Genomic DNA, 14,030 nt, shown 5'->3' with positions numbered 1-14,030 from the left:
CAGCATGAATGGGGTCCTTTTACTGTTCCCTTACAAAAATTCCCCTATTTCAACCAGGTGACCATGAATGATATCACTCTCCTGAGGCTAACACAGAAAGATAAAGTCCGAATGTTGCTTGAATGTGACCAAAACCCAGGACCATTCGCTGCCATGTTTTGTGCTGCAATGATTCCAGACTACTTGCTACTGGCTTGACGTGGTAAAGTATCCTACCCTGGAGGACTAAGAAAGGCAGCCGTCCCCTGAAACCTTCTGCAAAGGCTTTCAGAGTACTTCCAGGAGAGCTTCATGGAGATGTCCCTGGAGGATTCCCGCTCCATCCCCAGACATGTTAACAGACTTTTCCAGTAGCTGTACTGGCCGTGAATGCATCCCAATTCTTCAGGGCAAATCAAACATTAAACACTATTGCTTTTAAACCCTGTACTGTAGTTACAAATGTGCACTCACCAGAGGTCCCTTCTCCAGCTTCAGGGTCGGGGATCCCGCCTTGGGAGGGTATTGGCTCCAGGGTGATGAAAAGGTCCTGGCTTCCAGGGAGAATGGATTCACTGCTTGCCTACTGCTCATTCTCCTCCTCCTCCCTGTTGCGTGAGACTCCCCCCTTGCAGGTGTCCAGGGGCAGCGGTGGGGTAGTGGTAGGATCCACTCCTAGAATGCCATGCAGCTGATCATAGAAGCGGCATGTATGGGGCTCTGACCCGGAGCGACCGTTTGCCTCCTTTGTCTTTTGGTGGGCTTGCCTGAGCTCCTTAACTTTCATGCGGCACTGCTGTGTGTCCCTGTTGTAGCCTCTCTCCACCATGCCCTGTGCGATTTTGGCATATATATATTAGCATTTCTTCTTTTTGATAGGAGTTCAGCCTGCACAGATTCTTCTCCCCATACAGTAATCAGATCCAGTGTCTCCCTTTCGGTCCATGCTGGAGCTCGTTTGCGATTCTGGGGGAACTGATGGTCACCTGTGCTGCTGAGCTCGCCACGCTGACCAAACAGGAAATGAAATTCAAAATTTCCTGTGGCTTTTACTGTGTACCTGGCTAGTGCATCAGAGTTCAAAGTGCTGTCCAGAGCAGTCACATTGGAGCACGCTGGGATAGCTCCCGAAGGCCAATACTGTCGAATTGTGTCTGCATTACCCCAATTCAACCCAGCAAGGTCGATTTTAGTGCTACTCCCCTCGCCAGGAAGGAGTACAGAAGTTGATTTTAAGAGCCCTTTAGGTCGACGGAACGGGGTTGGTTGTGTAGACGTATTCATTTTAAAATCGACCTCATGCAGCTAAATTCGACCTAACCCCATAGAGTAGACCAGGGTCTAGACCACATCTCTGAGAGAGAGGCTTAATTTAGCACACATCCCTGTTGTCAGCATCTCCCATTAGCTAGCTTAGCCAGTTCTGTGGATTGTTTTCTAAGGCTTTTGTGGATTTCATTCGAAGATGCCTGTCTTCTCTCTCATTGTATGGGGAGCCTAGGGGCCTAACCCAGCTTTGTGGATCGCAGTGTTGCCCTGGTGATGTTGTAGACACCCAAAAGTGAGGCGTTCTGACACTCAGCGTTGGAACAGCTAGGTCCTTTCATGGATCCCACCCCAAGTTCCCATTGGACAAGAACTGGATGTCTGTGTTTTTAGTCAGACAACACACCTGAGGCTGAGGCTTTAGCCCAGCTATAGTCAAATAGCCTTGTCCAATATTTGATTTACTTCTCGTGTTACTGGGAAGATATTCACATTTTTATGTTTACTTCAAATAGGATCCCCAGCTTTTTCAGTTCAAAGGTCACTGTCTGTATTCAGGTGCATGGTTATTTCCCTTTAATTGCTTTAGAAAGTGTTCCTTGCTCATCACATTTAGCCTAAAAATTACTCTAATTGAAGGATGGAAAGTCCTGTGTGAAGGTGGGTTTTGCTGATGTAAATTGTATTGTTCTATGACAGAGGATTTAGTCATTTATTATTAGTTTCCATATTGCTCATTGTAATGAGTTATTGGTTTGAGTATGTATTTTAAATATATAGTTTAATAAAATAAACTTTCATGTGAAAAGACTGGTTGTGATTTGAACTGCTTACACAAAATATGCAACCTAATTGGAAAATGTTATTTTTTATTCTCTTATTGTTACTCCCTCTGTTATGAGATGAAGCCAAATGTGTGTTCATGGGTGGTGTACAGAATTAATTCTCTGAGAGAACAAAGAGACACATGGCAGCATGACAAACAATGTTAGTTTTTTTTTTTCCAAAGCTCTATTGACTGCTGATATTCAGTTCCCAAGACTCTTCCACCATTGTTAGTTTTATTCCTTGTAGATTCATTTACACAAGTCCTGATCCAGCTCCCTAAACAGAGTTCATCTGCTTTTCAGGGTGGTTGGCTTTCTTCGGAGAGATTAAAACAGGAGTTCTTTCATTACCTGTACTTGCTAATTCAGGGATTTTTATGTCAGATGCCATAGACTGAACCTCATTAGCCTGTGATGTTAATTATGAGAATTAATTTATGTCTGTGAATGGAAGTGATGGATCCCAGCTGGTATGAAAATCTGAAATGACTACTATGTCACAATAGAGAAAAAAATGTCATTGTTTTTCAGATTAAACAATTCTGTTTGTCTTACCCTGTTATTTCATTTCTTCTATTACTGAGGGTTGTGGAAAAAAGAATACAGCTCTTTCCAACATTAGTGACAGTGAGAAGCACAAATCATCTTAAAGAAAATTATTTTTTAAAGAATTTTAACCTCTGAACCAGACTGACCTGTATGAGGGGGAAAACAGTGTAAAGAGCAGGTATCTCCATGAGTTTCAACTCAGTTTCCTTAAAATCATTCCGTCCCGGGAAGGATTTGTCCCAGTTATAATACAGGCAGGCTTGGCTCCTTGCACCAGCAGATGTCCATGTTCTGCATGGCTCTTGGGACAATTGTGAAGCATTTGCAAGGCTGCCCGGGCCAATACCTCTCTAATGAGAATGTTTCCAATAATAGCCATTTAATCTATCCTTTGCAGCTTTCCCTGTGGCTGTTCAGCAGTGGTAGTTCTGAGACAGAGTTAATAATGCTGGGACAGTATCCACTCCTAATCAGATAGGCCATGGCTAGTGTCTGCTCTGTGCCTGCCCCACTTCTGGCCCTCAAATACCTGTTCCATGCACCCCAAGTTTCCACAAGTTGCAGGGAAAGGGACATCTGTCACTGAGTCAGTGTTCCCCTCTTTCCATATGTGTTCCCCATCATTATCACCTGACAGATACATTCGTGGAGATGGCTATATGGCCCTAAAAAGAAGACGGATACTTTTTTTTAATTGTAACCACCATTAAAGCTTAAACATGCAATTCTTTCCCCGTTTCACCTACTTCTGTTTGACAAATATCTTTCTTCTGTTGCTCATGAAGCTGAAATTAATCTGAGTGTTTTTGTTTCTTTCCTTGGTTACACCATCTGCATCATGATGATCTGATCCAGAAATCTCATATCTAGTGAGGCAGCAGCCAGAAGCCTGACAAAGAGCCATTGGGGTTGACAAACGCTGATAGGTTAAGCCATGATAACAATGTCAATGGGTAGGCAAACTCAGCTAACAGACGCTTGCCCTTCATAACCTGCACTAGCTCCATAGTAAGGATCTGCCCAAACCCTTCAACTTCATGGCCTCCAATGAACCCCAACAGATTATCCGAGATGACTGTGTCACTTTGGGAATAAGATTAGTTAGGCCCTGATTCAAGAAAGCATCCCTATTCAAGAAAGTACCAATCTATGTGCTTAATTTGGACTTTGGTTAGCTGCTGCCTGCAGAGCAAGCAGGAAGAGCTCACCCATAGCGTGCATTATTTTTAAATGGTACCGGGGGGTGTGGTTGTGGGTTGTTGTTGTTGGGATTTTTTTGGAGGGGAGCGTGGGGGACTAATAATATTATTTCTTGTCACCAAAATGGTGAATATTTGAACCTGGAAAAGATTTTTCTCTAGAAAATCATTTTTAAGTAGGTCATATTTCATCCTGGGTCATATTTGACCCTACTGATAATATCCCTTTAACTAAATGCATTCTTAAAAGTAATTGGTTCATTCAGATGCTGAGTGAGCAGAAATAATACTCCCAGTGTATTTAGGATAGCAATAAAAACAAATGATCGTAACGTAAAGAATATTCCTTCAGAATTGATGTAGTTCAGCCTACCTTGCTGCAGTGGGACATTTCCAATTATTAATTACATTCACCTTTGCCTAAGGGTGTCTCAGGATGAATCTCTAACAATTTATACTTCAGTGCACAATCGTAAGAGGTAAACTGGACAGGCTGTGCTACTTCAATAGTACAGATACCATACAGGACAGGCTGTGTGCATTCCTCCAAACAATTCTACTCTCCCATCTAGCACTTGTGAGTTTCTTTCTGAAGACATTGGGGGAAAATGAAGAACTTACTTAAATATATTTTACAAAGTATATCTCAAAACAAAGTGTTATGAATATTTCTAAGCTATTTTCTCTCTTCAAACTATACTACTGTAATTTTCATACTATACCTCACATAAGGAATGAGAAGACGGGAGGAGTTACACCTCCACTAAAGGTGTTGATTCTTTAATATATTATTGTACTTAATCTTTCATGTTTCATACCTATTTGAACATAAAAATATTTAAAATTTTGCAAAAAAAAAACCAAAAAAAACCTTAATAGGGATTGCAATTACATGACCCTCTCTTGATTGGAAGCTTGTTACACTAGAATTCCATACTCACTAAGTACCGACTTAAAGCTTGATCTTTCTAGAAGCTGAGCACTCTCAACTCCTATTGACTTCAAATTGCCTATATTGCACGATGGAGCATGAAAGCGGTGGGGTCCTGGGATCCAAAAAGAAACAAGTTTCAAAGCCAATAATGTGCTGAATGCTAGAGCTGGTTGAAAATTTTCTGTCAAAACTGTTTTTGATGGAAAAATAGGGATTTTGACTAAATGAATTTTTGTAGAAACTCTGCTTTTTGTGGAATGTTTGACTTTTTTGTCAAAATATGATTTTTTTATTTTAGATTAAAAACATCTTGATTTTTGAGTTTTCAATGAGCAATCAAAATTTCCCATGGACAAAAATAACATTTTTTCCAACTAGCTGTACTGAATGCTGCTTTTAATCAGACTATTGGTGGCATTCAGTTAAAGTTGAGGGAAATTTAATAATTCCTTGTGCTGTTCAGCTTTAATTAGACATTATATTTTTTCTGGGAAGCTTAGTTTTGTCACTATGGGCCCAGACCAATACGTATTAAAGTCAACGGAAGGACTCTTAATGACTTTAATAGGAATTAAATCAGACCTTATGAACATAGCACATTTTGGGGCACTGTAAAGCTAAATGAATAATAATATTGCATCCAACTCCTACAATTAATGAAGGAGTAGAGAAACAACTGCAGCCAGAAATGCTGGCTTTAAATTCAGATGGCTTTGCAACGTGTACATCTTTGGTAATATGACAAACTATGCACTATACTTTTGGTACTTTGGGTACCTCCTCATATACTCACAGAGTACTGTGCTGTTATGCACTAGACAGGATAACTTACCCTTTTCTTCTCCCTTTCCCATTGGAAAACCCACAAGATATTTTCAACTCAGTAACAAAGTAGGTTTAGAGAATTTAAGTAAAATAATGAATTAAAGTAAGTCAGAGGGCCACATCTTGCCCTTAGTTACACTTCTGCAACTGCATTAACATCAGTGTGGCTTCATGCATGATAAAGAGAGAAGGATTTGGCATAAAGTGTTCAGTAATAAATTAGGCTGAGCATCTTCCATTGCCTAATTGTCACTATTCCATTTATGACTGCACAGTAAGTGTAAAGAGCTCTTTAAAAATATCTGTGATGGTTTCTCACCACCAAGGATGAGTGCCCAAAGATGAGCATGCACACCTAATGATATACAATGACTGATCATATGGAGGGCCTTCTATAATGCAGTGGTACTTTGTGCTTCAAGTTCAGTTCTGAAGAAACTGCTGCTGTGTCCCTAGGTGTATAATATGTTCTTCTTTACGTACTCGTTTTATGTTTAGAAAAACGAAAGTTTCAAATTCTGATCCTTGCTTTTCCTTTTTCTTTGCAGATTTGCTGCAGTTTTCTATGTTTTTAAATGCTAAACGGGCACCTCAGTTTAGGAGTTGGTGTCCTGATGAATGAACTCATGTGAACACTAGTGCATATGGCAGTGGTGGGCAACCTGTGGCCCGCATGCGGTCCATCAGGGTAATCCGCTGGCGGGCTGACAGATTGTTTGTTTACATTTGCAGGGCTGCCTGCAGCTCCCAGTGGCCATGGTTCGCCGTTCCTGTGGGCTTACCCCTGGAGCTTCCTCCACTCCCTCTGGCTACTTCACCCCTCTTAGGCTCTTGTCAAATTCCCTAGTCTGGGGCAGGATTCCAGAGCTTACTCTCCCCATGGATCTCCTCCTTGTCCCTGGTCAATTCCCTTTCCCTCTAGGACAAGGGTCTCAAACTCAATTTACTTTAGGGCCAATGCCAGTCCTCAAATCCTCCCAACGGGCCAATAATATCAATCATGCTGCTCAGAACCCACCCCCCAAAACTCCACCCCACACCTGCCTAAGGGTCTGGGAGGGAGTTTGGGGTAGGGGATTGGGGTGCAGGGTCTGGGAGAGAGTTTGGACGCAGAAGGGGTGAGAGGGTGGGCTCTGGGAGGGAGTTTGGGTGGGGGAGGGGGTCACGAGTTTGAGACCCCTGCTCTAGGTCACTGCAGACCTCCTCCCTGCAGCGCTTTCCTACTCTCACTTCCTGATGTTATAATCTTATCCCAGCCTGGCTTCATCTACCATTAGGCCATATCAATCCTTGATTCCCCTCCAGGTGCAACATCTAAGGTTAACTAGCCCATCCTGACCTACGTTACTCTGCTCATGGCTTATGTGGGGTGGACACCCCATCACACAGCCAATCCCGTACCCTGACTTCACATCCTAATCGACTTCTAATTTCTTCATTTGTCTTAAAATCATTCCACTTTACACCTGCCATCTTCTGAAAAACTCTCATTGCTACTGCCTCCAGCCTTCTGATGTCTGTTTCGTTTAATGCAGCTGCTTCCAGACCATATAGTAATATTCTTAGTACAGTGGTATGATAAATTTTCTCTTTGGCACCAAACATAATGTTTTCCTCAGTCCATAATCTCATCAACTTCTGTACAACTCTTATCGCTAAAGCACATCTCCTTTTAGCCTCATCTTTAATGCAACTATTGTAATTTATCAAGCTTCCAAGAAACACATAAGATTTTATTTGTTCTACAACTTCACTGCTGCTGTAATTAAATGCTTTATTCATTATCCCTTTTCCAGGATGCAACCACTTTGTCTTCTTGGCAATTATTTGTAAGTCCAAGTTGACTACACCAAACATTGACTTGAACTAGTTGCTTAATTTTCCACCAACTCTTACAGGAGTCTTCCTACATAACTGTTATAATTGCAATTATCTTATCTGCAACTCCTTAAGATTTTACTACTTTCCATAATGTTTCCCTCCAAACCAAATCAAATGCCTTCGTGAAGTCGATGACAGCTGCAAACATCTTTAATTCCCATTCTCGCTTTTTTCCCATCAACTGTTGGAGTATGAATATGTGATCAGTGCAACTTTGGTCTGGTCTGAAGCTGGACTGTTCCTTGCCTACTACTTCCTCTAAAACTGCCCTTAATCTGTTGGCAATTACTTTCATCATGATTTTTCCCAGGACTGATAATAAGCTTATTCCCCTACAATTATATATATTGGTAGGCTTTCCTTTCTTCAGGAGTGGTACAAGTATTGCCTTTATCCAATCATCTGGTACCTCCTGTTGCTCCCATGCCTTCTTATATATTCTTCCTAATGCTTTGATAGCACTTGTTCTTCCGGGTTTTAGAAAATCAGCTGTTAAATTGTCTATTCCTGCAGCTTTCCCAATCTTTAATTCCTTTGCTGTTCTTTCTATTTCTTCTTCTCCTAGTGGTTCAGTGCTGGTACCCATTCTGCCTTGCAAGACGACCTGTTCATCTAGCATTTCTCCAATCCTTATATCTGGATGAACTGCAGGTTCAGCACTTTGTTAAAATGCTCTCTCCATACTTCCAGCACCTCTTCTGAACTTGTTGTCAGTTCACAGGTAGCCTTTCTTATTGCTTGCATTGTTGGCCTGATTGTGTTTCCATACAACTTAACTTTTTTGCATATCATTTTCATATCTTGTTCTCTTGACATCTCCTCTACTTGTTGAGCTTTTTCTTTCCAGAACTTATGCTTGTCCAATCTTTGTGATTTCATCACCGCTTTGCACAGTGCTTTTTACTTCTTTCACTTTCCCAGCAGCCTTAGCCTGTTTACACTTTTCCATAATGTTTTTGTTTCATTGCTTGTCCAGCTTTTCCTTGTTTGCTTATGCCTTCCAGTAACTTCTCCACTGCATTTTTTTATCCCTTCCTTGAATATTTCCCATTCAGTCTGGAGTGAGATTTCTTTATCATTGCATTTTAATGGCCTGAAATGCCCTCAAAGTGTCATCTTGTAAGCTTCCCTCACAGAGCTATCCTTTAACTTATCGAGACCAAATTTGGCTCCAGTTGCACGCATCTTTTTTGTTGGACTTTAACTTAATCATAATCTTTCCCATTAGAAGTTCATGCCACACTTGGCACTTCTATAGACTCTAACATCCAACAGTGACCATCTATGCCTTTTACTGATAATAATGTGGTCAATCTGGTTTATGGTTTGACCATCTGGTGAGTTCCATATAACCTTTCGCATATTTTTGTGAGGAAACAAAATATCACTTTGTGCATCTCACAGCAAGTTCATCATCTTTCCACATTATTGTTTTCTGTCCCAATGCTGTGTGGTCCAACACTATTCATTAACTTACCATGTCCACTACCAACCTTGCATCTGTATCTCCCATTGTCAAAATCATATCATGATCAGGAATCTTGTCTACAGTGCTGTCCAGCTGCTGATAAAAACTGTCCTCTTCCTCTTCTGCTTCTTCTGTTGGTGCAGAACAGCCAACCACAGTTGTGCATAGTTTACTGTAGGCAGTAGTAAACCTTGCTATGACAATCTGCTCAGACACCAGTTTCCAGCTCTTCGTTGAAGTACCTGTTCTCTTGTTCACTGCTAAAGCAATGGGATCCTTATGCTTCGCTTGTCCACTTGAATTTCCAGAATAAAGGAAAGAATAATTTTAAACTCTGAACTCTCTTGTGCCCAGCTAGTGTGTGTCTTGTGTGGCAGAAACAGAAATATGTAACCTCTTTACCCCTCCTGCTACTAGCTCAGTCTGGCCTGGAGTGAATAGGGTTCTAACATTCCAGCTCACAATATATGTAATATGTTTGGCTGTTATCCAAAATATTCTAATCTCTAACCTAAAACTCCCTTGCTGAAGATTAAACTGATTACTTTTTGTCTTACTTACAGTGGACATGTAGAACAACTGATCACCATCCTCTTTATAACAGTCCTTACATATTTGAAGACTGTTATCAGCTCCCCCCTCAGTCTTCTTTTCTCAAGACTAAACAAGACCAGTTTTTTAACCTTTCCTCCTAGGGTCAGTTTTTCTATACCTTTGATCATTTTTGTTGCTCTCCTATGGACTCTTTCCAGTTTCTGCACATTATTCTTAAAGTCCAAAACTGACACAGTACTCCAGCTGAGGCCTCATCAGAAGCATGGAGTAGCATGGAACAATTACCTCCTGTGTTTTACATACAACATTCCTGTTAATACACCCAGAATAATATTAGTCTCTTTTGAAACTGCATCACATTGTTGACTCATATTCAATTTGTGATCCACTATAACCCTCCAGATCCTTTTCTGCAATACTACAATCTAGCCAGTTATTCCCTATTTTGTAGTTGTGCTTTTGATTTCTTTTCCCTTCATAAGTGTAGTAATTTGCACTTGTCTTTATTGAATTTAATCTTGTGGATTTCAGACCAATTCTCCAATTTGTCAAGGTTGCACTTGATACCTCCCTATCTCATAGGCAAGTTACGAGGATAAACTCACTGATGTATCTGAGGAACTCAAATACTACCACAGATTCACAGAATCATAGAATATTAGGGTTGGAAGAGACCTCAGGACATCATCTAGTCCAATCCCCTGCTCAAAGCAGGACCAACACCAACTAAATCATACCAGCCAGGGCTTTGTCGAGCTGGGCCTTAAAAACCTCTATGGATGGAAATTGCACCACCTCCTTAAGTAACCCATTTCAGTGCTTCACCACCCTCCTAGTGAAATAGTGTTTCCTAATATCCAGCCTAGACCTCCCCCACTGCAATTTGAGACCATTGCTTCTTGTTCTGTCATCTGCCACCACTGAAAACAGCCTAGCTCCATCCTCTCTGGAACCCCCCTTCAGGTAGTTGAAAGCTGCTATCAAATCCCCCCTTACTCTTCTCTTCTGCAGACTAAATAACCTCAGTTCCCCCAGCCTCTCCTCATAAATCATGTGCCCCAGCCCTAATCATTTTCTTTGCCCTCCGCTGGACTCTCTCCAATTTGTCCACATCCTTTCTGTAGTGGGGGGAAACAAAACTGGACACAATAGTCCAGGTGTGGCCTCACCAGTGCCGAACAGAGGGGAATAATCACTTCCCTCGATCTGGTGGCAGTGCTCCTACTAATACAGCCCAATATGCCATTGGTCTTCTTGGCAACAAGAGCACACTGCTGACTCATATCCATCTTCTCATCCACTCTAATCCCCAGGTCCTTTTCTGCAAAACTGTTGCTTCACCAGTTTTGCAGAAAACCATGATGAGTACCATACAAAAGCACATACATAAATATCACATGTTATTTTCAGGTCTATTAAATGAGGCTTGCAGAGGTGATAAGACTCTTTTTTAGGGGAGGAAGTATGGGGAGAACACAGTTATTGTCACTAGCATGTGAGATGACAAAGTAGGAATAAATCTGCCAGTTTTTCATGGATTTTTAAAAATAAGAACCTGTGATCTTAAATATCAGTTTTGTTAAGAATTTATTGGCTGCTCCCTTTTTTAACTGTTGTACCTGGACTCTTGGTTATGTGTCTCTTTAGCTTTGTTTTATTTGTATTTCCTCCTTGATAACAGTATGTTAACTGTTGAGAAAGGAATAAAAATCCATCAAGAGTAACAAGTAGTACCAATCCCCCAAAGACTGTATACACTTCTTATCCTCACTTGGGATTTGCTATTATTGCCCTCCTCCACACCTCCATTTGCCAATTTAGATTTTGCTTTCTGCAAAGTTTCCATGAACATTCTTACCAGTGGGGAATAAGCACACTTAAAATAAATTCACTAAAAAATTCAAACTAATGCTCACTGGAGAACAATTTTGTGCAGTTTTCCCCCAGTTCTAGTTATAGTCTGTTCAGTTCCCAAAACCAAGACTACTATATAACTATAAATTATCTGTTGAGATGTTTGAGCAGTTATAGACTTTTTTCCTTTTGCTGTATTGTTTGTTTTTGCAACGTTAATGCCATAAGCAAAATCAAATCAAACTAACATAGCTAATTAGCCATGTTCCTGCTCAGCAAGTTAGAGACTTGTACATCAGAGGGGTGGAAGCTTCTCTAACTTGCTGAACAGAAACATAATTAATTGACAATGTTAATTAGCCATAGCATTACATGGTTATTTACACTCATTATAACATCCATATGAAAACTGGAACAAAGTCATACTCTGAAGTGTTGGACACCTGAGTTGTGTGTGCCATGTGGTCATTAGCACAGAATAGCCTCCTGGAACAAGTCATCTGATGGAAGATATGGCTGGAAGGCTGTTTCAAGAATATGAGTGGTGTCACAGACATTGAAATCCCATGCATTATCTTTGTTGACCATATTCTATCAAGTTTATGTATCATTTTGGGCCAGGGATTGCATGGAACTCTGGGTGGGGCGGGGGAGGGAAGGTGATAACAGTTCCTCCAGGAACCAAAAACTGTGTGTGTATGTATAGGGGGTGGGAGGATTAAGGCAAATCACTTTGGTTGTAAACACCTCCTGAGATGTATCATCCATTGGGGAGGCTTGCACATACTGGGTCAATCTTGGTTTTCCAGAGATCAACAGACAAAAAATGGTTTTGATATGAAAAGATTGGGTTTATACTGACTCAGGGCCTTCTCTCTGATCCAGGAAACGGACAGGGCCTTTGCAGAAGGAATTAGAGCTAGTGTGGGTCTATCTCCTCACGTGGGAATTACATCCCCAGATCCAAGTGTAGACATACCCTAAATTGCCAGGCAAACAAGCTGAAACAGTAACTCAGAGGTGTGAACTGCCCTCATTCATCTCGATGGGGCATTAACTCTGATACCTAATTATAACAATTTGAATGTCAACACTTAATTATTTCACTGTTGATCATTTTAGCGGGAAAAGGCAGCTAATGTGCTTACTCAGTGTGATGGGATATTACAGATGATAGATATTGACTGATTATTATATAAGACTAATGTGGTCATACAATCCATCCCCTGTCAATACAGGACTGTTCTGTAGCATACTACATTATTTTCTATAATAGTTCTAGTGCTTTATCCAGCCTAGTTTTAAATGAGTCAAGCAGTGGGGCTACCATAACTTCAGTACATTATTCCATAGTCTTCTGGATCTCACTGGAAGGAATTTTTTCTTACATTTTATTTTTTCTTAATTTCATCCCATTTCATCTAGTCACCCATGCACAAAGTGAACTTCCAGGGAAAGGGAAAGGAGGAAAAAAGACAACAGCAGTTATGAAAGAGCAGAAGGCACAGAGAGGGAACCACCAGGTAATGGGGCATGATTAATTCCATCACTAGTTTTTTCCTACTTCAAACCCTTACTTATAGTATTATGTGTTGCCTTTACAAAGACAAGAAAACCGGGGGGGGGGGGGGGGGGGGGGGGAAATGTACAGAAGAGATCACCTATCCTCAATGTTTAATTTATGTTTATATGGGACATGAGTGCTTAAAACCAAAAGACATAAAATGCTAGATCCTATGTGGGCAGAACTTCACTAATGGTCCATCTGTGAAGCAATGTATTAAAGACATGGTGTTGACAGCTTCATAAGGGAATCTCATTTCTTGGGAACAGGCTAGATGATTATGAAAAAAACCACAAGTGTGATTTCTAAGATTTTTATAGAAAAAAACAAACTTCTTCCCCTATTTGGGTCTTAACCTGTGCCCATGGTAGAACACGAGCTAAAGGGCACATCATTGTGCAGTGCAATTTCAGAGAGAAAACAAAGGAAAGATAATAGGGCCTTATCCTACAAACAGCCCTGCCTAGAAGTATAGCCTAGGAGTTATCCAGCACTTCCTGACCATGGAGATTGGCTGCTGCTATAAAAATCATAGATGGAGAGAATGACTCCCCTGGTGGAATGCCAACAATGGGACTCTGTGCAGAAGTAACTTGATTTTTGAGCGTCACTCTGCACGATCCTGTCCTTAGATCGTATGATCTTACCTTGATTGTAAGATCTTGGGGTCAGGGCCCTTATTGTCTCACTGTAAAGGGCTTAAGCGTAGGCTTGGTGCTACAGATCAGTAATAAAGTAGGAAGGGAAATACGGCCACTCTGTGTGGAAGGGTGGCAAGCTGTTCATTTGGGGGTGTTTCTCCTATAATGAAAATGTATCAATCCCCTGCCACGATATTCCATTGGCGGGAGGGGGGTGGGGAGCTAGGTGCATATTTTCCTGGCTTTCTCGAGCTGCCACGGCTGAGAAGTTTCCATTTAGCTGCCCTAACATAGAGGCCTTGTAGCACAACCTGAGCAACCCAAGGCCAGCGTTACGGAGCAAAAGAAAACATCAGGCTTCCCGGGCTCCCCCACCGCCGAGAACGTGCACGGAGATAAGGCGGGGGGGCGGGGGGGCGGCTGCACTCAGCTGTGACAAAGCCATTCCTCCGCCGCTCGCCGGCACGCACCCGCCTCCTCCCCACTTC

Source organism: Chelonia mydas, chromosome 2 (genome assembly GCF_015237465.2).
Source record: "Chelonia mydas isolate rCheMyd1 chromosome 2, rCheMyd1.pri.v2, whole genome shotgun sequence".
NCBI classification, from domain to species: Eukaryota; Metazoa; Chordata; order Testudines; family Cheloniidae; genus Chelonia; species Chelonia mydas.
Note: the sequence above shows the minus strand (reverse complement) of the source record.